This window comes from Macrotis lagotis, chromosome 7 (assembly GCF_037893015.1).
Source record: "Macrotis lagotis isolate mMagLag1 chromosome 7, bilby.v1.9.chrom.fasta, whole genome shotgun sequence".
Classification (NCBI taxonomy): Eukaryota; Metazoa; Chordata; class Mammalia; order Peramelemorphia; family Peramelidae; genus Macrotis; species Macrotis lagotis.
In genome coordinates, this window is record NC_133664.1 from 115,074,164 (window position 1) to 115,099,581 (window position 25,418).

Below are 25,418 nucleotides of genomic sequence, written 5' to 3' on the forward strand. Positions count from 1 at the left end.
TAAACATAGTAATGGTAATGCCTATCTATAAAGTATCATTCAGGGGGTGGACAGTTAGAGACACTCCAGTCCCCTAATTCTCATTTCCTCTTCACTTTGTGCAGAGGCAGAAAGAAACTGAGGGAAAAGAAGGGGGAATGGGACAAAAAAAAGAAGGGAAGGGAAAGGAAGGGGGGAAAGGAAAGGAAGGGAAAGAAAAGGAAGGAGAAAAACATGATTGCTAAAGATTTATTCTAGGATTTTGAGATCAGTCTTAAAGGATGGCTTGGTTTGGATTTTCTTCAGAGTTTGAACGTGACTAACTACCATTGGTGTACAGTCCCCCTTTCATCCTTGAAGTTTTCCATTACAAATAAACAAAAACTTTGGCATGTGGAGTCATAGCCACTTAGTTGACTACTTGTTTTAAATTCTGGGTTGGTGACATGTACACCAACTCCACATTATGTCCTTTTGATTCTTCTTTCATATGGCCTGTTACTGTGGTGATCCACAGAAGCTACTGGCATCATGGCATGAGTTATATTTTCCGAAGTGGAATGTTAATAGTTAGATTCACTGGGCAGAGAAACATACCTTTGGTTTCAGCCTTAAAACAATTTTGGCTCTGAAAAAGAAAATCTCATTAACTGGCTCTTCGCAACAAAAACTGGGATTGATCTGTACAATGATGCATGTGACCTTCCTTTGAAGTATGCCATACCTACCTTTGACAGAAGTTTAGGGTCTGCTTTCAATTAGACAATTGAAATAAGCTTTGACAAATAAATACAGAGCCTTTCAAATACACCATGAACATGTACAAACAAAAGGCAGGCATTATGTCAAACAGACACTCTTCTTCATTAACCAGCTATCAGGATGGAATTTACTTTTCCTCTTATCAACAACCCCAGCATGGAGATGCAACAAGCTGGATGAGGCACAAACTGGATCTCTAGGTTAGACTTAAATCTAGAAAGCATCAGCAAAGGGCGATGTGATGGAAAGAAGATTGACAATGAAGCCAAAAGGTAGGTTCAAGTCCCAACTCTACAACAGAATAACTATGACTTTGAATCAGTGGCTTCGTTCCTTCTGAACTTATGCTTCTTCACCTAAAAATTGGGATAAAACTATTTATTATTGAGGGTTGTTACAAGAATCAAATGAAATGACTAGAAAACTTTTTTGTAATTTTGAAGTACAGTATAACTGCCTCTCCAGTAAAACCTTACCCCAATACTCTATTGGAACATGGAGGTGACTCTGAATTTTCAAATGCCAGTTGAACTAAAGCTCTGATAGAGTTCAACCAGGCTGGAAAACTTCCAAGCACAGGCCAGGTGACGGACCATGTCTATTGTCCAAAGACTGGCTAGGTTCCTCAGAAACACAGAAGCATTGTTCACTCTAATATGTTATTTTATCTGTAGATTATTAGACCATCCTAAACAGTTTAAACTAGCAGGCTATTCTCTAGATAATGAATTTTTTGGCCGTAGCAACATTTTGGCCACAGATCACATTATAGAGCAATAAAGATCCATGAAAGTGGAAAGTGAAATCACAAATCTTTGTGGCATTGAAGCATTGAAAAAGACATCTAGCCTATCTACAAGTTTGTAAGATTGATCTTAAGGGAGAACTGTCTCATTGGCATGGAGTCTGTAAATTTGCTTTTTCCCTTCTTTTCTCAACTAAATTTATGACCAATGACATATTTATAACTTGTGAATCTTGAGTCTTTTATGCTCTTGAATATTTTAGTCTTTATGCTATGAGAATTTAAGATCTTGAGGTATATTTATTGCCAGAAAGACAATTTTGTTAGGCTTGTCTACATAACTCCAAAATATGTGACCAATGTACAAGGGCAAAAATGCATGTACTTATTTCAAATGAAATAATAATTAAATGGGTTGAAAATTATTAATGGTAAAAAGAGCTGGCCAAAATTTCGATCTCCTCATAGTATATCCATGATCCTAGCAGTTAAGTAAGACAAGTCTTACACAGAATACTAAAAAACAACAACCTGAAAATAGTCTCATGCATGGAAAACCAGTGTGGTATCATGGGGAAAAATACTGGATTTGGGAGTCAGGAGACTTGGGTTCAAATCTTACCTCTCCTCATTAGTCTTTGAGAAACCTGGATACCTTTTCTTTGCATTTAGCTTCTTGACCTTCCAAATCAGGAGACTGGACTAAACATTTATTAAGGGTCCTTTAAAGCACTCAAGTTCTGTGATTCCAATGTGCACTCTTCTCAGTTTTATAAATACTCAGTACCAACTGGTTTTTGTCTTACCACATGGTTTGACTTTGTATACTTCATAAATGGAACAATGGTTTTGTTGTGTCCATGATGTCAAAGTTTATGAATATAATCCTTTAAAGAAATATAGTTAAGAAAGAGTTCAGCTATCTTCTGCAAATGCCTTCCTTTTACAAATAACAAAGCGAAGTATCTGCATTACAGAATGACTATAGTATGGATTACTTCATTTAAAAACATATACAAATATGTATGTGTGTTTGTATATATCCACCAGATCAGCAAGGTTCTATTTTGGGTCATGTACTGGGAACATAGAAATAGGTTTCTCATACAGAACTATTCCAGGTTAAAGTATTTTCTATATGGGCAAATTCCCAACAAACTCCCCCAGCAAGACTACCTACCTCAAACTCCCTAAAATCTTGTAGATATCTATTCAGGCTCTATCGAAGGGAACAAGAAACAAAGAGTCCAAATAAAAAGGAGATGATTCTTAATTTTTGGCAGATGGTTTCCCCTTACTGTACTTGTTGAACTGGTTACAACAAATAACCCAGTACAACAAATTTTTTTTTTACCATATACCATCTATCTTTATAATGACAACCTTTATCAAAGTGAAGGGAAGATTCGCACAAAGATTCAAGCATATCTGAAACTCAAAGAGGTCCAGATTTCATGCTCTTTACCCCTCGTCTTTACTTGCCCTATTGAATCCTCACATAGAAAGGCAATAAGGATAGTGGATAGTAGAAATAACACTGGATTTGGAACTCAGAAGATTTTACATGCCCTGTTTCCTTAGATCTCGGTCCTCTGAGGCAACATCCTATTTCCCTTATGCTAGTGACCATTTTGAACATCATTGGCAACAAAAAAAATCAAAATATGGTTTCAGGTACACAAAATAAAGGCATAGAAGTTATGAAAATGGAGACCAGTAAGGGATTGCCACATAACCTTGCTTCATTTCCTTTTGCCCATACTTTGGATGCTCAGACAAGTTCCCGAATGGAGGACATAGTCTAATAAATCCCATCTGTTGGTTTCTTAATAGCCAACATACACAAAGTACATGGTTTGGTAGAGCAACTAAATCATCATATAATGTTGTTGTACCTGCTTACCCATGAAGATTTTTCATATTTCCTAGGAAATACTTTCTGAATGTGAAACCAACACATTTACCTGTGGAACAGACAGTATAGTTAACATTCAGTTCCATTCAATTTGTTGAACATTTGTTAACCATCTATGGCAAGTAAAATACTTTGCGAGGTCCTGGGAATGCAAAGACAAAAGTCACATCATTCTTGATTTCAAGTTCTTTCATTATACTGATGGGAGTGAGTACAGTGTATTTGGCTATCAGGAAAAGTTGCCTAGAATAGGTGGCATCCTCTGATTAAGGATCAGTTGATTCTTGGAGGACAAAGGATTCTGAGGAGAGAGTGAATTCTAAGCATAGGAGATGGACAACCCATGAAAACACTTGGAGAATCAAGTTTAATGATGAGTTTCAGAAATAGCTAGTGATCAGGTTCAAGTAAAATGTAAATCTAGTCCATGAGAAGATGTAACCTGAAATAAGGTTGGGTTAAAATCAAATTGTAGAAGTAAATAGCAAGCTTAGGAATTTGAACTTTGGTTGCAACAAGGAGCCACTGAATGTTTTTGAGTTGAGGAACAATATGATTGGAACAGTTTCTTTGGTGGATTATTTTAGAAGTTATGGGGAGAAAAGATTAGAGAAGGAAGAGATTGGACATAAATAGATTAATTCCCCTGATAAGGCTTGAGTTAGAATAGTGTTCTATGTGAGCTGAGAAAAGTGAATACAATTGAGAAATTGGATGTTTAGAGGGACAAGGCTTGATCATAGACTGGATATGAAAAGATAAGGTTGACAGAAGAGAATGAATCTGAAGTTATGACTTCAGGTAAAGTCATAGATAGTACACTTGGCAAATTTGCAGATGACAAAAAAGCTGGAAGGGGCATTTAATCCTGATTGAGTCAGAATCCAAAAAGATTTTGACAGGCTAGAACCAGATGGAATAAAATGAAATTTAATAGGGATAAACATAAAACATTACTCCTGGGGGTTAAAAAAATCAATTTCATGAGTTCAAGTTGGAGGAGCCATTATTAGATAGCAAATTTCAGGAATGAAATCTGGGGACCTCAGTAATCAGCAAATTTGACAGAAGTCTTTGGTCTGTGATAGCAGCTGAGAAAGCTAATGGGATCTTAAGCTCCCTTAAGAGAGACTCAGCTTCCAGCAGAAGAGTCCTCCTTCAGTTGTCCTCTGCATTGTCATACTGTGCTTGGAGCACAACATTTCGGTTGCGATCACCACATCATAGGAAGGACACAGTTAATCAGGAGAGAGCATCTGGGCAAGGGCAGCAAAGATGTTTGAAGATCTAGCCTCATTTCCAATGAGTATAGCTTAAAGGAACTAGGGGTGGACAACTATCTACAAGTGATGGAAGCACTTATAGCAGAGGAAGGGAAGAAAACGTCTTCTGCTTTGTCTCCAAAGGTCATAACCAGCAGCAAGGGTGTGCAAAGAGGCTTGAGAATAAGAACATCCCTCTTGCACCCAGAGTCATCCAAAAGCAAAATGTACTACCCTGGGAGGTAAAGGGCTCCCCATCACTAGAGGACTCTAACAAGGGGATTCTTGTTCATGCATGGATTGAACTCAAATGAATTAATAGGCATTCATTAGGCACCTATAGGTGACAGACATGGTGCTAAATACTGAGGATATAAATACAAAGAAGGAAACAATCCCTACTCATAAGGAGCTTATATTCTACTTTTTGTTGTTCATTCATGTTTGACTCCTTATGACCCCATTTGGGGTTTTCTTAGCAGAAATACTGGAGTGGTTTGCCATTTCTTTTTTCAGATGAGGAAACTGAGTCAAACAGTTAAGTGACTTGCCCAGCATTGCACTGTTAGTAAATACCTGTACCAAATTTGAACTCAAGGTCCCCCTGACTCCAAGCCCAGAATTCTGTGTATCATACTACCTAACTGCCTATATCTATTTATGTACATACCTATTTATATATCTCCCCCATAAGAATGTGTACTTCTTGAGGGGGGCAAGGAGTAGTTTCTGCCTTTCATTATGTCTCCAACAATGACCAACTAAATCCCCAATAAATACATGTCACCTGCCTGTCTTTCTGGGGAATGGTCAGTGAATGCCAGTAATTACAGGCATTTTCTCTGTTGAGAAAACAGTCCTCTCCTAGGGAGGGCAGAATTTGAACTAGGAGCCAAGTGAGCTTAGAATAAAAGGCCAGCCTAGATTAGTACCATGGTTTCTTCACAGTGTTGGGATAGAAACAGAAAACTAGATTCAGGAGTAGAGATTCAGGTCAGGAGGTCAGTACCTCCTGGATCCTAAATGGGATTCAGGGAATTTCAGAGGGGAAAAGAACTGTTTGTCTGATAGAATCTGCCTCTAGGAGACTGAGTTCAAATCTGACTTCACACTGGGCAAGTTACTTAATCCTTTTTGCCTCAGTTTCCTCAACCAAAGTATCTTTGCCAAGAAAACCCCAAATGGGCTCATGAAGATTTGGACGTGACTGAAAGAAGTGAACAACAAAAACACACCTGTGAGATCTTATTCTAACATAGACCTCAACTCCCAAAGATGTATATTGCAGAAATTTTAGCCACCATGATAGGACTACTGGGAGAATGTGACTTGGACCTGTTGGTAGATCTCCCATCCCAACTCACAGGTAGCCAAATAGTTTTCCTATGTACATAAGCATTCTTGATTCTCATTTTTTCTTTATTTCAGGATACAGTAAAAATTTTTGGTACTCCTTTGATACTTAACTTGCCTCTCTTATGCATTAGGCACTCTTGTCCCTGTTAAACATGTACCAGTAAACCTAAAAAATAAAAAATAAAAAAATAAACATGTACCAGTAACCAAGGCCACCCAAAGGCATCCCTCCTCCTTCTCCTCCCATGGAGAAACTTGTCCAGTAGTCAAGACACAGGATGCTGCAAACATAGAGGCAAGTCTAGGGAATGATCTCTCGGTGAATAAATTAGCTTGTTCCCATCCATAGGCTATTTATTACCTATAGCGTGCCAGTCCTTTGCCATCTGAAAGATGTCTTGTGTTAGTCAAGGCCTAAACTTATGGATCTGTTTCTCCACAGTCATACTATACAATCCTAGCCCCAGGGATTGGAGCAGGGGTGCTGGGAAGAGGACTAGGATCACTGGGGAGCCGTTGATGACTTCTTTAGTGCCTTCTTTGTTGAAAGAAAGGTGGGGGAGGCCTTCTCACCTCTCTATTGGTAGATCTTCCAAAAAGTTCTTTCAAGAAGGAAAAGCACTGTGGTTACATGCATCCAAACTATGCCTTTTCCAAGGTCACTTAGCAAATACCAGAAACTTTACTCTGTGTCATTCTTCTTAACTGTTCTGCTCTAAGGAAAATGGTTACTTGCAAATATTTGGTAGTCACTTAAAAGTTTTCCCTGAAGCTATGAAGCCAAAGGAGTCTGGAACATTCCCAGGCCACACTGAAAACTTTTAACCTTGCGTCCTTGGAATATATAAATATGTTACTGAGATGCTGAGTGGATATTTAAATCATGTACTTCCTGTTTCAGTGCTATCTTTCAGTTTGGGATTGGGACCAAAAATGTTCCATTCCCTTTGGCATTACTCTTTCCATTTTAAAAGGATTTATATTTTAGGGCTTGGATTTTAGAGAGGGGAAAAAGACACATATTTGGGATGGCAAATTCTGAATGTTCTGACCCTTTCAAATAAAAATATACTTCTCCAATCTGCAGTTAGGGGAGTGGGAGGGACAGTCTGGGGTCAGAACATGTCCAGTTTGGGCTTCAACAGCAAAGAGCAAAAGAGGAAAATTTGGCCTTTCCTAATAACTTGCTTTTTACAAAATAAAAAAAAAAAACAAATTTTGGAAACTAAGCTAACCGAGAGGCAGATTTTAACTAGCTTGCTTGTAAATACTTTTTAAAAATATAATCCACAGTCATAAATATATCAAAGCCTTTCCATTGACCCTGCCTCTAGATTGGGATTTCAGTGAAACATGGGAGGAAAATACACTCAGGACTGGTTCTCAAAAGATTTTATTTAACTGAATTAAGGAAAACTGAGAAAACTGAAAGAGAGTCTCAAACAGAAAACATTTTCCTGAGCTCTAGGAGTAGTTTCTGTCTTCTTTGCATGTGAGTTCCTCATAGGCGGGCACATTATCTATGCCTTTACTTGTATCCTCAGCACTTAATACAGGGTCTAATATGTAGTAAGCACTTAATAAATGTAGGCAGTCAGGTCAGGAGTTGAGGAACAGAATGAATGATGTCGCATAAAATTAACCACATGAACACAAAAGACTGGAACACTACAATTGGAAATCAGGAAGCCCTCATTCTAGCTTTGGTTTCCATGCTGGCTAGGTGATCCTGAGTGAAGTCTCTTAGCCTATCTTTGACTCAGTTATCCTTCGCTGGAAAATGGAACTAACTACCAGAAAATTATGACAAACTCTTACTTGTCTGTCTGGGGTAAGTTTCAATCCCTGAGGGGACCAGTTCCCTTCATCCTATTTGAAATTCAAAGATGATGATTCACATAGTTCCAACAGAGCCCAACAATCAGCAGCATTTATTTATTAAGTATTTACTATTTGCAGGACACTCAACCAAGAGCTGAGGATACAATAAAAGGCAAAAATCATTGTCTCTGTCCTCAAGTAGCTCACTTTCTAATGGGAGAAACAACAGATAACTAAATACATGTCTTTTGTCCTGAGAGCCTGGATAATGTTTCAATAAAGCCTGTCCCCATTCCTGGCCTAGAGATTCCAAATGTATGTCTTAATTAGGGTGGGTCTGTAGCAAATCTTCATAGATATAAAATTGTTTATTCTTTAGACTGGTACAGGAAGAGAAATAAATCCTCCTGCTCTGTTCCAACAAGGTGGAAAAGGTTTGGGAAATAAAAGATTTAAACAGCCCATCATGAAATATTTGGGCACTTTTTTTTTCACCTTCAAGCATTTGATTTGTTTCATACAAGTATTATCTAAATTCACTAGGAAAAACTACATAATGTATGTGTGAGATAAGCATGGCATAGTGAATAGAGAATTGGCTTTGAAAACAGGAAGACCTGGTCACCCTAGTCTTATACATTTACTCCTTTCCACACTCTCCATCAATCAACTACACCGGCTTACTTTTAGTTCCCCAAACACTGCATCTTTGTCCTGACTATTCCTCATGTTTAGAATGCCCCAATCCTTCACTTCTACCCCTTGCTTTCTTAAGCTTCCTTGATGACTCAAGTCTAAATTGACCTTCAGCAGGGGACCTTTCCTAGTTTCCCCAGCAGTATTGTTTCACATTTCAGATTATCTTCCATCAACTCTGTAGATATCTTTTTACACTGTTGTTCTTTAGTCAATTAGTCATGCCCAAATATGTATGACTTCATTTGGGATTTTCTTGGCAAAGATTTTGGAATGGTTTGCAATTCCTTCTCCAGCACATTTTATAGATGAGGAAACTGAGGCAAATAGGGTTATCCAGCTAATAAGTGAGACCAGATTTGAACTCAGATCCTTTCTATCCATTACACCACCTAGCTGCCTACATCTTTTTATGTAAGTACCTATTTACATGATTCCCCCACAAGAATGCATACTTCTTGGGGGGGTGGCAAGGACTAGTTTCTGCCTTTCTTTATTTCTACAGCAATTAGTACAGTATCTGGAACATTGCTTGTTGCCTGCAAATTCCATTGATTATAGGAAGCCCTTTGTTGGGAAGAGAGTCCTCTCATAGGGAAGACAAAATTTTAACTAGGATCCAAATGAGCTTAAAGATCAGTCTAAGTCAGTGCCAAATGTTGGGATAGAAACAGAAAACTAATTTCTAGAGTAGAGATTGAAGCCAGAATCCTGGATCATAAATGAGATCCAGGAAATTTTCAAGGGAGGGAAAGAACTGTTTGTCTGAAACCTGTCTCCACAAAACTTAAGTCTTTCATTCATGAAAAGCTTCTTGCCAGGAACTGACATATAATGCAGTCATAGGCCAGTTCATCTTGCCTCAGCTGAACCTGTAAGACCATGGACTTGGATATTATCATCCCTTCCCCCAGAAGTCACTTTGCTCTCCTACAGTATAGTAAATATACTTTATATCATAGTTAATTCCTTAGAGCAGTAGTGTCAAACTCAAATAGCAAAGGGGGGGGGGAAGCTTATATAAGGATTCTTCTAGACCATATATTGACTTAGAAAATAACATATTAACATTATTTTGGTTCTATTATGTTTTTATTTAATTTAGTAAATATTTCCCAATTTCACTTTAATCTAATTCCCGCCAATACAAGGAAGTGTTTGACACCTCTGCCTTAGAGGAGTGAGTTTATGGTCCTACTGTCTCAAAGTTTCTATCATTATCAATCTTGGGCTATAAAAATGATTGGTATCAATGTACCTGACCTAGAGAAAACTGACATACACTGGCAATCAGCTCAAGAGCTCAAACTGGAGAGGAGTAATTTACCTTTCTCCTCATAGGGAAAAGAGCAGTGTTCCAAACTGGGATCCAAGCAAGCAAAAATTAAAAAAAAAAGTCAGGTTAAGGTTTCTTTGGATTGCAGAGATCCAAGGGATTTGGATGGATACAAAAAGTTGTTTGCAGACATGAAGATCTTGACTAGGAATTCACTAGCCAAGATATGAGAAATATGGGACAACTCACTGTCTGACTTAACTGGCACCATAATCCTCCAAAGATATAGCCTTTTTAAGGCCTCTATATTAGTAGTCCTTGCCCCATCTTATGATGTTTTATCACCATTGTTAGGGGCTGTTCTACTGTTTTCTCCTTCCTGATTTAGTTCTGCCAATAAGGACATGGGATTGGGCGGTTTTAGACTCAAAAACTTTAGGCCAAGAAACTTGCTCAAATAAAAAAATGCCCACTTTCAAAACAATTCTTAGCCTCTACTAGCTTGTCCCTTTCTAGGAAATGGTCCATTAGGAAACTTTTTTCTTTTATTTCTTTTTTTTAAGGAGATGAAGCTAAATTGTTTATTCTCTATTACTTTTGGCAATTCCTCCATATAATAGCAGATGAATAAGTACATATTATTTATATGACAAAAGGAAGACTAATGAAACTCATCTAATCTACAAATAGAGACCTTCTTTGAGTGAACAAATGACATTTTCCTAATGGATCTTATCTCCCATTAATCCATTGATCTTACAATGTGCAAATTATTAAAATTAATTTTAGGGCACTAGATCTACAATTTTATTTATTCAAGATTTACTTTAATTCTTCTATGCTATATTGCTTCTCACATTACAATTAATAGCAATTCCTATAGTAATTTACAAATTATAAAGAATTGCAATGTATATATATTAATAGTCATATATATGCATATATTCATATACATATATCAAGGAAATCTCTCTATATATTAATATAATGTATCCTATATAGTACCTCATAGTAATTTTACAATAACCTTGTAAAAGTAAACAAAACAAGTATTATTACCTGAATTTTACACATAGGAAAACAGTTTGGAAGAAATCATAAAAAACCCAAGTTCAAACAGATAGAAGCACCCAAATGGAGATTAAAAACTAAGGACTTCTCACCCTATGCCAGTGAGTTTTCTACTAATATACTAATTTACAACACATGATCATAGAATAATTGTAAAAGTTTTTTTGATTAAATTTTTTTAATTGCTAAGAATTTATTTTTCTCCCTGTCCCTCCAACTTGGTGTTAGGTAAGAAGGAAAAACAAAACTATTATATCAAATATGCACACTCAAGCAAAACAAATTCCTATATTGACCATGTGCAAAAATGTATCTCATTATGTATATTGAAATCATCATTTTTGGTTCAGCAGGTAGGAAAGCATCCTTCACCTCTGGTTTTCTGGAATCACAATGGTCACAGTGATATTGTACAATTGACATTGGAAGTGACATTAGAGATTACCCACGCCAATCCCATTTTTGTATAGATAAAGAAAATGAGAGCAAGAGGGATTCTGGGATTTGCCTAATGTCATGCTTAGAATGTTAATGATAAATTTGGATCTAGATGTCACAGGTTACCTGACTTCTACTTTTATATTTTCCATTTTATCCCTCAGCACAGAGAGTCATAGAATTTAGAGTTGAAAGGGAAGTGAAGGGTCACCTAGTTCAACCTTCCCGACATACAGATATCCCTACTCAGTATCTTGGACCTAAGAGCCTTCTCAACTGTGAGGATGGCTATCCGTTTCTTTCTCTAGAGTCCCTATTGCCTAGTACTGTTCTAATCTAATCTAAAAAAATGTGCCTATAAAAATGCAATATCCACAGGGTGTTTTGATGACTTTACTATTTCTATAAATCATCCAAGATACCTTCTAAATTTTTGAAACATTTGGTTTTCTAAATATTATCGAAGGATGGAAATGAGGACCCTAAGCTCAAGGGCATTCTTGTGGAATTTGGCTCACATGTCCCATTTTGTTCTTCACTGTTTAATTTTTTTTCACTTGCAATGATGTGTTCTCATTGATTCTATGATAGAAAAAGATGATTTGGCAGACAGCTTTTTAAATGTAAGTTGACAATACATTAATTTATTAATGCATTCATGTTTTGAAGGGAAAGAATCCAAGTTGTTAGGAATTTTGACTTTGTTTTCCCCTTTTAGGTATCATCATTCTATCCTCATCTTTGAGTAAAGGTAATTTAAAAAAATCAAAGAACCTGAAGCATAATGAAGTCAATTGCATTCTGGCTTTATGCAAAAAGAAGAAGCAAGGACCCTAGACTAAGAAGTCAGAAGACTTGGCTTTTTAGTCTTAATTCTTCTCTGTGACTCTGGGTAAGTAATGTTGCCTCTCTGGACCTCAGTTTCTTTATCTGTAAAATGAGAGAGTGGAATTCAATGATAGTTACAGTTCCCTCTTCTAAAAATCCTTGATAACACTGCTCTCAAAATGTAGTACTTTTTCCATAATCCCATCCTGTCTCTGGGAAAGGGACATTCTCTTTGAAAGGAATACATAGCAGAAGCTCATTCAAAAACCATAGCAAATTAACCCCAAAACTGGACTTGGGAAGTTATGAAATCCTCATTGTGCATTGGTTTCATGTTCCTTTACAATGACACTGATTAGTAGATGTTCCACTCTATAGTTTCTTCCTTGGTGAGAAGGGATGTATGATGCCAAGTTATCCATGCTCTGGACTTCATCATGCCCCCATCATGGGGCATCCTCCCAGACACTTTTCAACTTTTTATATGTTGTCTCTCCCATTAACCTGTGAGCTTCTTGAGGGCAGGAACTGCCTTTTAAGCCTTTCCTTGTATCCCTCATCACCCAGGATAGGGCCTTCACTCATAGTAGACTCTTAATAATATTCGTCGACTGTCTGATTTAACTTCTCAGTGTCCCAGGCAACTCCTTAAGACTATAAGTTGAAGAACAATTGCAAAGAGTTCCCTCATCAGGAAGTCCCTACAGAGATAAAATCAAGGATCTGTTCTTGTTAGTATTTAAAGTGCTTATGCATTTGTGTTGGAGGAGGTACAAGAAAAAATGAGGTCCTGCCATTAAGAGCAGGGAAAGGAGTAGTTAGGTGGCACATGAATAGAGTATTGTGGGCCTGGAGTCAGGAAGACTCATCTTCCTAAAATACTTCCTATTTATTAGACAGCCTGTTGAAATCTGTATAGTCCTCTGTTCTTTCCTCCAACCACCTCCCATCCTGCCAAACCTCAGCTCTGGATCACTCACACCATTTGCCCCCTATTCACAAACTCACTAACAGGTATATGAAGTTGGAATGACTTAGGATGGCACCAATTGGGTAAATTATAAGTTTATGATCTATAACTTTAACTGGACTCTCACTGAAGCAAAGCAGCCATTTTATTCCTCCCCTAAATAATTAACACATAGCGAGATAGAGCTAGACTTGGAATTGTAAAAACACATTTTCATGACTTTGAATCCAGCCTCAGACAGTTACTGGCTATGTGACCCTGGACAAGTTACTTAACCCTTTTTGCTTCAGTTTTCTCATTTTTCAGTTTCAGTTAATTTATTATTAATTCAGTTAATTTTAAAATGAATTGAAGAAGGAAATGGCATACCACTCCAATACTTCTGCCAAGAAAATCTTAAGATTTGGACAAAGAATTGGACATGACTAACACAACTAAAAGACAGTATCACAGATAGCATTTGAAGTCAGGGCCACTGACTCTAGAGGCAGCTAAAATTCTACTACATTATTCTTTTCCAGATGAAGGAAAAGATCTAACTATATTTGATATGTCATGATTCCAGTGTTTTCTTCTTAGGTTGAACAGTGCAATGGAAATTACATTAGGTAAAATCTCAACTCTGACACTACCTACATAACCCTGAATAAATTGCTTCACTCCTTTAGTTCTCAGAGATCACAGATGCCAGTCTCCTAATTTTGCACATAGAGAAGCAAACACCCTCTCCAATAAAAATTCCATGGATCTATAACCAGCTGGAAAGCTGGCCAAGATAAACAAACTGTCTACATGTTGTTCTTTTTTTCCCCTTTAAGTATCAAAGTCATCCAACTTTCTGAAGTGTCCCCAAGAACCATGTTGATGAATTGCTCCAAAACACATGTGATCCTTCTCTAGTTCCTCAAGTTCAAGATAGACCTGAAAAAGTACATGAGAATGACTAGTAGTCTAGGCTGCATTCTGCTATATAAATAGCCAGTCACTCTAATGCTGATTGTGTAGGAAAACTTGGTAGGACTACTGAACCCACCCAGCTGTGCTGCATTTGCTCAAATAATTACATTTAAGAAAAAAAAAATTACATATGCTTCAGTTTCACTCATTGCACTCACTACCAAAGAGTCAAAGGTTTCAGCTTTGTAGATAAGACCTAGCTCAGGGTTCTAATGAAATCCAGCCTGTGGGCCTTGAAAGCTGAAAACCACATGCATTTTTTTTAAAGAATTAACTAGTACACAGAATTCGACCAAATGGATTTATCACACACTGCATGACTGATGCAGTCTCCTCTTTGACTCACGCTACCTATTTTCTTCTCTTATTTCTGATTACATTCAACAAAATCTGGAGGACTCAGGAATAGTTTGGGTATATGTCTATCTCCTCAAGGAAGTGGACCCTAGGGACCACTTCGGAAATAGCTGGGAATCATGTTTTGGTTCCTCCACTAGCTAATTGGCTATGTGATCTTGGGACAGTCATTGAGCAATCATCCTTTAGGATCAGTTTCTTCCAGTTGAAATATAATGGGATAGGACTACAGGATCTCTTTTAGCTCTAAAATGTCTATGAAATCTCTGAATCTCATATTTGAAGATGCTTTGGTCTGGTGTCTTATTAGAGGGAATTCCGGTAGTGTTTGCTGTTGGTTTTCACCTCCACTTCCAGAAAAATACTATTTTCTTCATAATCTGGGTTAAGTGCAGACTTTTACCTGAAGCCTGATGTCTTCAGTTGCCAGTGCTTCCCAGGTCTTCAATTACTTTTATTTATTTTATATATAAGTAGTTGTTGTCCCCTCTGACAGAATGCAAGCTCCTTGAGGGCAGGGACTGTTTAATTTTTTACATTAAATATCCAACCCCTAGCATAGTGCCTGGCAAATAATAGACATTTAAATGTTTTTGATGATTGATTGAATGATGATCAGCAAGGGGCTGAAGAGAAATGAATAAATGCAAATTGGCACCACTAATATTATATAATATGTTTGAATATTGCTCTAATAAGCACAAAGCATTAGAGATGAGGAAGGAGACTTATCATCCATGCTAAATCAAATAAGATAATATTTGGCATAGAGTAGACTATGTTTATTCCTTTCCTTCCTTTTCTATCTTCTCATGCAATAAGGTGGCCTTAGTAATTAGGCCATGTAAAGACAAGAGCATGAGCTAGGAATACAGATAGGAAAGATAAATGGCAGCTATCTGTGGTATAACACTCCTATGAACAAAATGGAGAACAATGAAATAGTGGACAAAACGGGGGTTACTTAATCTTGTTGTCATGGAACAGTATGATCTCATCATGGGTGCTGGCAATCCATATGAGGCAAACATTCCCTATGCCTATTAGAAGTTTGCTTAACACTCCTGTGGATATCATTTTCCCCCTTTTTGAAAACTTTAAATTGCCTCTGGGCCCCCAAATAAACGTGCCTTAAGGGCTAAGTGGACATTAAAGAAATGAGGAAAAGGAAGAAGACTAAGTTCTCCAATAGCCAAGTGGATGACCTGGTAAGGTACTCAATCAGCTTCTCCTAGGTTATGAAACCTTGTCCCTTGGATCATTGATATGGAACAGTCTCCTTATAGGGGAAGATGAAGGCCTTACACTGTGTGAAGATAGAGGAAGAACTCATAAAAGATGAAAGATCTTCAGTTCTCAGCCATTCTGATTTTGGGACTCTTCAAATGCCAGTCCCCTTTAAGATTCTTCAACTATTCAGTCTCGTTGGCTGCTCTTGACTTTCACTTTCTGGAAGAAACCATCCCCATTTCAGGTTCTTGAAGAAAAAGATTTTGGGAAGTTATGAGAAGAATCAACAGTTTCCCATCATGTCCTGTTCACAGCTCAATACACTAGAAACTTCAGAGAGTCTCTCCTTGGGTAAAATGAAGGATACTCACCCATGGTTCAACTGAGTTATCTCCTCACTCCCAATGGAAGAATATCTTCACTTTGCATTGTCTGGTATATATATATATATATATATGTGTATATATATATATATATATATACATATATATATATATATATATTCTCATATATCTATTTTCTCTGCTTTGTTTTGCTACTGATTTGAATAAATGAGCTTCTTTGTTCTTTTCTATGTGCCTTTGCTATGGCACTATTATCATTTTATCATATATCAAAGGGATCAATCCTTGGATATAGAGCTTGGAGTCCTCCTCCCCATAAGAATGACAAAGCAATCAGAATCATTCAAACATATTCCCTAAAATAAAAATACTTAAGACTAGCCCAGGATCCTGCTATCTGAGGAGAGCTGAGTGACCTCTGTCACCAATTTCCTGCTTCATCTTTGAAGAGGAATGAAAGTCTCCCTTGGGGAAGGGTGAGCAAAGAAATGGCCAGAAATGTCTATTCTGCCTTCTTTCAAGTCACACAAGAACAACCTTGCCACATATGGGCCTCTTACCACAGCTTCTTTTAGCAGTCCTGGCCTGGAATGACCTTTCCAAGTCTTGATAGATGTCAACATTGACATCTGATGATGTGGACATCATTCCCTTAAGAAGAGTTCAGCTAGAGCTTGATTGAAAGGTGGTGCCTCCAAATTTTCTGTGCTCTTCCAATTTAGTTTCTTTTCTAGGCCTGAAACCCCAGTCTTGGCAGCTCCACTTTTGAATGGGTCATATATAACAAAAACAACATCTACCAGTTGCTTCACTTGTCTCTCTCCATATATGTGAAAGCTTCCTACTTCTGGGATTTGCAATGTCATCAGTGTGTGTTCTCCCTCTAAAAATGTAGATCTTAATGTCTCCATGGCTTATTTTGATGGGGTTTTTTTATGAGGAGTTACACCCTTTCCCCTCAATTTTTTTTCCAGTGAATTACTGAATACTTTTATTCTGCACATAGAAGCCACTAAAGGATCTGGCCCGTGGGCTTGTTGGGGGGCTGCATCACAAGTATATGACTCTGCACATCAACACTGGGGGTGGGGGTGAGAACAGATCATTCTACCCAGTCACAAGATGAGGTTTCCAAAAAAGGACCAAATGATCAGGTACCAGAAGAAGCAGTGAGAATACAGACAGGTGGAAGAGAGCGGGGTGGAGCTATGTAGCAGAGCCCCCATCCCCAAAACAAAACTGGTCTACTACTTGGTGCTGCCCATTCTTTGGAGGACTTCTACTGAGGTGACTGTAGCCTACTAGCTCTGAGGCTTCATGGTCATGGAGTTTACTTGGCCTGAGGGCTTCTGAAGTTCCTTCCAGCGAATTTAGCCTTGCTGCCCAGTTCTTCCTCAATTCTGAGAATTTGGTTATACTTGGCCAAACGCTCAGATCGGCAGGGGGCCCCAGTCTTGATCTGCCCAGTGCAGAGACCCACCACCAGGTCTGCAATGAAGGTATCTTCAGTCTCTCCGGAACGATGGGAAACTATTACTCCCCACCCATTGGACTGGGCCAGCTTGCACACCTGGAGAGATTCGGTCATGGAGCCAATCTGGTTCACTTTGAGCAGGAGGCAATTGCAAGCTTTCTCATTAACAGCCTTTTCAATGTGCTTGGGATTGGTCACTGTGAGATCATCCCCTACAACCTGGATGCTTGCAGTTTCAGTAAAATTCTTCTAAGCTTCCCAATCATCCTGGTCAAAGGGATCTTCAATAGACACCACTGGATAGTCCTGGATGAAGCTCTTGTAAAGGTCCCCAAGCTCGGCAGGTGAGATGTATCTGCTGGGATCATCAGGAGACTTGAAGTCCAAGTCATATTTCCCAGATTGGAAGAATTCAGAGGCAGCAACATCCATGCCAATTACAACCTGGTCAGTATAGCAAGACTTGCCAATCACTTCCTTCAGCAGCTTCAGAGCTTCTTTATTCTCCAGGATGTTAGGAGCAAAGCCACCTTGGTGGCATCCTGTCCATATTTCTTCTTAATCACATTCTTCAGGTTGTGGTAGACCTCAGCTCCAATGCTCATGGCCTCCTTGAAGTTTGATGTTCCAACAGGGAGGATCATGAATTCTTGCTTTGCTAGCTTGTTACCAGCATGGGAGCCATTATTGATCACATTGAAGGCTGGAACTGGCAGGATGACTTCTTCATTGCCTGCAAGATCAGCAATATGGCAGAACAAGGAGACACCTTTCTCTGCAGCCCCAGCCTAAAAAACAGCCAGAAACACTCCCAATGTGGCATTTGCTCTAAATTTAGATTTATTCTCAGAACCATCCATTTCTATCATCAATTTGTCAATCTTCTCCTGCTCCACAACATTCAGTTTCTTGCTAATCAGAGTCAGGGCAATAGTTTTATTGATGTGCTCAACCGCTTTTGAGACACCTTTCCCCATATAGCAGGTCTTATCATTGTCTCAGAACTCCAGGGCTTCATGGATGCCAGTAGAAGCCCCACTAGGCAAAGCAGCTCTGAAGAGACCTTTTGAAGTGTAGAGATCAACTTCAACGGTGGGGTTTCCACAAGAGTCAAAGATCTCTCTTGCAATGATCTTCAAAATCGACATGTTGAATTTCTGGATGGGGCTGGCTTCATGGGATTCAGAAGAGAGAGGCAGAGGGATGTCCCCTGATGGGGGATTACCACCTGATGTTAATCCTAATGATGAGCCTCTGCAAACAACCAGGCTAATCTTTGAACAACAGACATGAAGACCATCTCTGGCCTGTACACACCTTGTTGTCCTACCTTGGTAAGACCTGCCTGGGTTTGTGACTCACTAGCATTGCCCTTGAGAACCCAAAACCACTTTCACACCATAATAAAACATCAAAATCAGATTTTTACAGCTAAGTATCCCCTGAATTTTCAGAAAGGCTAGAAAACTATGATTAATAAAACCAACTACTTCTATTTTTAACTCAGTCAATCCCACCAGGGAATAGGTATTTCCAAGGAAGCATCAATATTATGACTGAAGTATTTTTTTAATGTATAGCATTAATATAGCAGTATAGGTATTAGATCAGATCTTACAATTTACTGTGGAAAGTCCAAGGATTCTGAGGAGAGAGAATAAGGACTGAGGAGGCTTAGTTGAGAAGGGCCAAAGGTGATTAATGGTAGAGAAACCAACCCTCTTTTGAGAATGACTGAAATTGGTGGGAATTCAATAAATTATAATATTATAATAAATTGTAATAAATTATAAATATTATAATAATAGAATCAGCATCAACATGGTGGAAAAGTTGAATTGGCAGGACTGTGAGGTAAAGGAGAAATTATGCAGATATCAGGGATGAAAAATCAGGTGCAAATTAATGTGAAAAGAAAGGGAAAGGCAAGTATGGGGAGTAAAAAAAGAAAAGCTTTACCTGTAGACATATTACAATGTGCCTGGAGACAGAAGGAAGTAAAATTTGTCAGAATCTTCAAGAAGAGAAAAATATTCTTGTTTTTCAAGAAGAGACAAATTGGGGTGGCTAGGTGGTGCAGTGGATAGAGCACCAGCCCTGGAGTCAGGAGTACCTGAGTTCAAATGTGACCTCAGACACTTAATAATTACCTAGCTGTGTGGCCTTGGGCAAGTCACTTAACCCCATTGCCTTGCAAAAAAAACTTTTAAAAAAAGATCAGAAATGAAGGGAGAATGCTGAGGAATGTGCATTTTTCAAAAACCTTCAGTCCATAGTATGTAATGTGGGGAAGTAGTTTCCCTCAGATTTTCTGAAAGAAAAAAAAGGGACTTTAGAATCCCCCTTCAAATGTATTTGCCAAAAACAGAAATGAAAGGGGCAAGAAGATTTGCCTTTGCAGTAAATAGCATAAAAAGTTTTCAGAGGAAAGGGAACAGATGGGCTTCCCATTGAGTTCACTGTTTAGGTATGCCTTTGGCCAATCATTGAGGAATTGAACTGAGCCCACCTGGCTCCGATTTGTTCATTAAGACTCTAGCCACATGCATGGCAGGGGAATGGTTCCAGAGCTCTTCATTCAATTCATCCCTTTTTGAAACAGATGACAATTTATGTTCTCTGCCCTTACCTCTGAATAAACAGAACTACATACCATCCTAGCACAGGTCACACATATAGTGTGGTAGAGAAAAAGAAAAACCCAGATTGAAGAAGACCAACCATGGGTGAGCCAATGATCAACTAGAATCCACATTCCAAGGGCTTGCAGGGGATTATGGATAGTTATATTCTATGAAAAACAATGTGGGGGTGGCTAGGTGTTGCAGTGGATAAAGCACCCGCCTTGGAGTCAGGAGTACCTGGGTTCAAATCCGGTCTCAGACACTTAATAATTACCTAGCTCTGTGGCCATGGGCAAGCCACTTAACCCATTTGCCTTGCAAAAACCTAAAAAAAAAAAAAAAAAAAAAGAAAAAGAAAAACAATGTGGGCTGGTGGATAAAGTGTTGACCTCGAAGTGAAGAAGATCTGAGTTCATACTCTGCTTCTAATACTTACTAGGTTTGTGATCATTGTGATCATTATCAAATCATTTCAATTGAGTCTCAGGTAATTCTCTAAGTCTTATTTTTAGATATTCTGTTGTTGCTAACAATTGTGTCCAACTTTTTTTTTTGTCAAATTTATGGAATAAAACGAGTATATCCCCATAATATAGTACAATAAAATGATACCATTTGAAGTTTTCTTGGTACAAATACTGGCATAGTTTGCCATTTCCTTCTCCAATTCATTTTACAGATGAGGAAACTAAAGCAAAGAGGATAAAGTGACATCCACTATCACACAGTTAGTCCAGATTTGAACTCAGGAAGATGAGTCTTCCTGACTTCCTGCACTCTAGTCATGGAACTACCTAATTGCCCCTATACTCTCTTAGAGATTAGATATTATCCGATATAAAATATTCATCTACTAAATTATGAATAGACTACTACCAGCTTAGACTAATTTCAAAATGAGAATTCTGATGGATATTTAGTTATATCACCTACTATTGTATCAAAAGGTGTTTATTATAACAATGGATAGTATATAATCAGCCAAAATGGAAGTGTCTTCAAAAAGAATGTATTGAATGGATTTAAGGAATTTTTAAAAATTTTATATATTTAATAGCAACATTCTAAGACAGCAATGCTGAGAACGAAACTATTTGAGATAAAATATTCCACTGGGATTGAGATTTCCAACAGGGATCTTTTTATCTAATTCAAAAAGAGATAAATTGTTCAGAAAAATACCTATAAAGATAAGCAATATCAAAAGTATAGGATAAATTCAAGTATATTTTATGTCAAGGATCATTTGGATATTTATAACATCATTTGCCTGCTATATTTGTTCAAGCATTTAATTAATTCACCCCTAAATTTTTGGTAATTTTTAAAATTTTGATTCCCATCTGTAATAGCCAAGACATTCCCCGCCCCTCATTTAGAGAAAAGGATTTACAAAAATGTCTTAAGAAATCTACATATTCCTCTGTGTATTTATAGATATGCCCCATTTAAAGAAAGCCCAACATGAAATAAGGCTTATAAAATATATAAAGGGTGATTTATCATTACTCATTGTATAGTACATATTATACCTTTAAAAAGATCCTTGATTTTTTAAGAGTATACACTGGCCTTCTTTAAATAACTAACTTCCTTGATACATTTACAGTATAAGATTTACCTGTGTTTACATACATATCCATGAATTGTGCATGCATGCTTGTATATTTGGCTTAAAGTCACAGAATCTCACAGTTTCCAGGAATTTCAGGGGCCATTTAGTCCACCCTATATAGCTGAACAAGAATGTGATTTATCAGAAAGTCTGATGAGAGGGACTGGGGCAGCAGTACAAATTACCAGAGCTCATTACCAGAGCTCTCCAGTTCAGTCTATTATTGGTCCTAGGGCTAACTACAATTGTATATATGTGTGTGTGTCTAGTCAATTGTTTTTGTAGATCCCATATGAAGACTGTAAGATGGAGTTGTAAATAGAATTTTTATTCATTGTAAAAAATTTTTGATTTTAGAAGCTAAAATCTGATCTCAGATACTATCTGTTTGATCCTAGACAAGTCACTTTCACCTCTCCCTGCCTTTGTTTCCTCAACTGTAAAATGGGAATAATAATAACCCCTTGTTATGTGACTCAAAAAAAGATATTTGTAGATTACTTGGCATAGTATCTAGCACATTTGGTTAGCACTAGTACTTGTACACAGTAGGCATTTAATAAATATTGTTTCCTTCCTTCCTTGTAAAACAGATGCATTTCAAATAAAATTATAATATGCCAAAATGCCAGTTTTCCTGTCAATATAGACACTCCTTGGTTAATCAATTAAGGGATAATTAATTGCATTTTATGAACAGAATATAATTATATGTTAATATCATAATTAAACACATAGATATATTTAATGTTCAAATACACATCATTCTGAATAAGGATTTGAAACTTGTGCTCTGACTCTATGAACATTTTTGTGCTTTGATGCAGTTTTATTTTACTATGGATAGTCATTGTTCCCTGAATTTATCATTTTAAAAATGCAGTTTTTATAAATAGAGTTGCAATTTGAGAAATTTTAGTGCATATTTATTTTATGATGATAAAGTATATTTCAAATGTTGTTATTCTTTAATTAGAAAACAGTATGTATGAGCATATAACAAGGAAAAATACATTTTATTTTAAAGTATTTCTAATGCAATTTCCCTAAGTTTTCAAATAGTCTAGATCTCATGAACAAATTATAGAAATTTAAAAATTATATTATTATAGTTAAAAGGAAAAGGTAGTTTCATTTTTCAAGAAACCAATTTGCAAAAAATTGAAATTCATAAAGTTGCATTTTCTGAGCACTGACTGCAATGTATATCATATAAGAGATATTGATTTGTTTTTCCTGTGTTCTTAAAATTTTTATATTAAGTTCTTTAAAAAATATTTTCTTTTTCTATTCCATGTTCCATTTGTATATTAAGCATGCATACTTAGTCTTTTTTTTTATTTAGTTTGGTCTGCACATCAGTGTAACACCCTTTTAAAGATGTTTTTGGTCAGACTATGGTAATCTATCCCTTTCCCTTCTTTCCAATTCTTTCCCCTTCTTTTCCCTGCCATCTGCCTGTCTCTATTTTTTTCCCTACCCTTTCTAAGGAATCCCCCTTCAATATTTTTCCCCTAGCTTGAACCCACTTTCATTAGTCTCACCTTCAGTTTATCTAAGGAGGAGTCCAACTTTCACTTAAAGACTTCTCTGAATGCAAATTAAAGCATTTCTGAGATACCACCTCACACCTCTCAGACTGGCCAATATGACCAGAAAGGACAATGATCAATGTTGGAAGGGATGTGGGAAATCTGGGACACTAATACATTGTTGGTGGAGCTGTGAGCTCATCCAACCTTTCTGGAGAGCAATTTGGGATTATGCCCAAAGGGCAACAAAATGTGCATATCCTTTGACCCAGCAATACCACTAATGGGTCTATACCCTGAAGAGATGATAAAAAAAAAAAAGGGTAAAAACATCACTTGTACAAAAAAATTTATAGCAGCCCTGTTTGTGGTGGCAAAAAATTGGAAATTAAGTGAATGTCCTTCAACTGGGGAATGACTTAAACTGTGGTATATGTATGTCATGGAACACTGCTATTCTATTAGAAACCAGGAGGGATGGGAATTCAGGTAAGCCTGGAAGGATTTGCATGAACTGATGCTGAATGAGATTAACAGAACCAGAAAAACACTGTACACCCTAACAGCAACATGGGGTTGATGATCCACCTTGATGGACTTGATCATCCCTTCAGTGCAACAACCAGGGACAATTTTGAGCTGTCTGCAATGGAGAATGCCATCTGTGTCCAGAAAACGAATTATGGACTTTGAACAAAGACCAAAGACTATTACTGTCAAATTAGGGAAAAAAGCATTATAATGTAATTTTACTATCTCATACTTTTATATTTCTTCCTTAAGGATATGATTTCTTTCTCATCACATTCAATTGAGATCAATGTATACCATGGGAACGATGTAAAGACTAACAAGAATGCCTTCTGTGGGGGGGGGGGGGGAGGGAAGCAAGAAGATTGGGGGGAAATTGTAAAACTCAAAATAAAATCTTTCTTTTAAAAAAATAAAGACTTCTCTGAAGGAAGAACCCAATATTTCCTGGCAGTCTTTTTCACTCTGAATAGATCTGTTTGGAATTTGATCCAAACATCAAGCCTAAATCTGCCTCTTGGCAGTTTCCATTCTTTGCTCTTATTATCAGTTTCTATTCATTGCTCTTAATATCTTATGAAACAAGGTACATGCATTCTAAGAACTACCAACCCAACAATGCTGATTGTTCTTATCAGGTCCTTTCAAGGGTCAGCTGAAGAAGGTGGTTTGATGTTATCCCCATTTTGTGCACATAAAAACTGAGGTAAAGAGAGATTGCTCCAAGTCAAGGACCTAATCAGAAATAGAGAGTTTGGGATTAGACGAAAATGTTACCCATTATGTGTGTGTTCTTTCTACCATCTAGAAACATTTATTTTAAATTATTTTTCTCTAGTTTTCAAAAAATGTGCTTATTGCTACTTTTATTCATTGTAGTAGATTTATGATGAAGCAAATCTGCTACATATTAGAAATATTATTTAGATTTATTCAGCCAAAGTTGACACAATTGCTAATGATTTTTTTTCCAAGGGAAAACTATTCATGTTACTCAGAGCCTAATGTCATTTTCAATTCAATTCAAATAAGTATCAATTGAATGCCTCCAATGAATCAGGTTCTGGCATATAAAGACAAAAATTGAACAGTCTCTGTCCTCAAGTAACTTATATTCCTTAGGAAGAATACAATCTAGACAGGAAAATAAATATTATCTATCATCTATCTATCCATATATAATATCTCTAAAAATATATATATATACATACATATATACACATAAGGGACAGAAAAAATTTTTCTCATAGACATTGCCATATATTCAATAATTTGGTGTATGAAGAAGAAACAAAATGCTACAAAGTAATTGATAATCAGAGAGAATTATTTGTTTGGGAATTAAACAATATGTATATAAAATGGAACATCTTAAAAGATGGAGGCAAAATAATGCACAGCAGGGGTATCAAATTCAAACAAAAACAGTGGCCACTAAACCATACATAAGGATGCCTGTAGGTAGCATATTGATTTAGAAAACTACATATTAACATTATCTATGTCCCATTTTATTTTTATTTATTTTATTAAATATTTCCTAATTACATTTTAATCTGGTTTTCTTTCCTTGAGAGATAGACCATGGGAAGAGTGTGGTGTATCTGGATCTAGAGTTAAAGGACATGGGTTCAC

The 25,418-nt window shown here is 37.1% G+C and overlaps 1 pseudogene; it reads right to left on the reverse strand.

Annotated features, from left to right (window-relative positions):
- LOC141492914 (alpha-enolase pseudogene) overlaps window positions 1-24,389 on the reverse strand; it is a 64,160-nt pseudogene extending 39,771 nt beyond the window's left edge.
- Window positions 24,390-25,418: the final 1,029 nt, after the last annotated feature.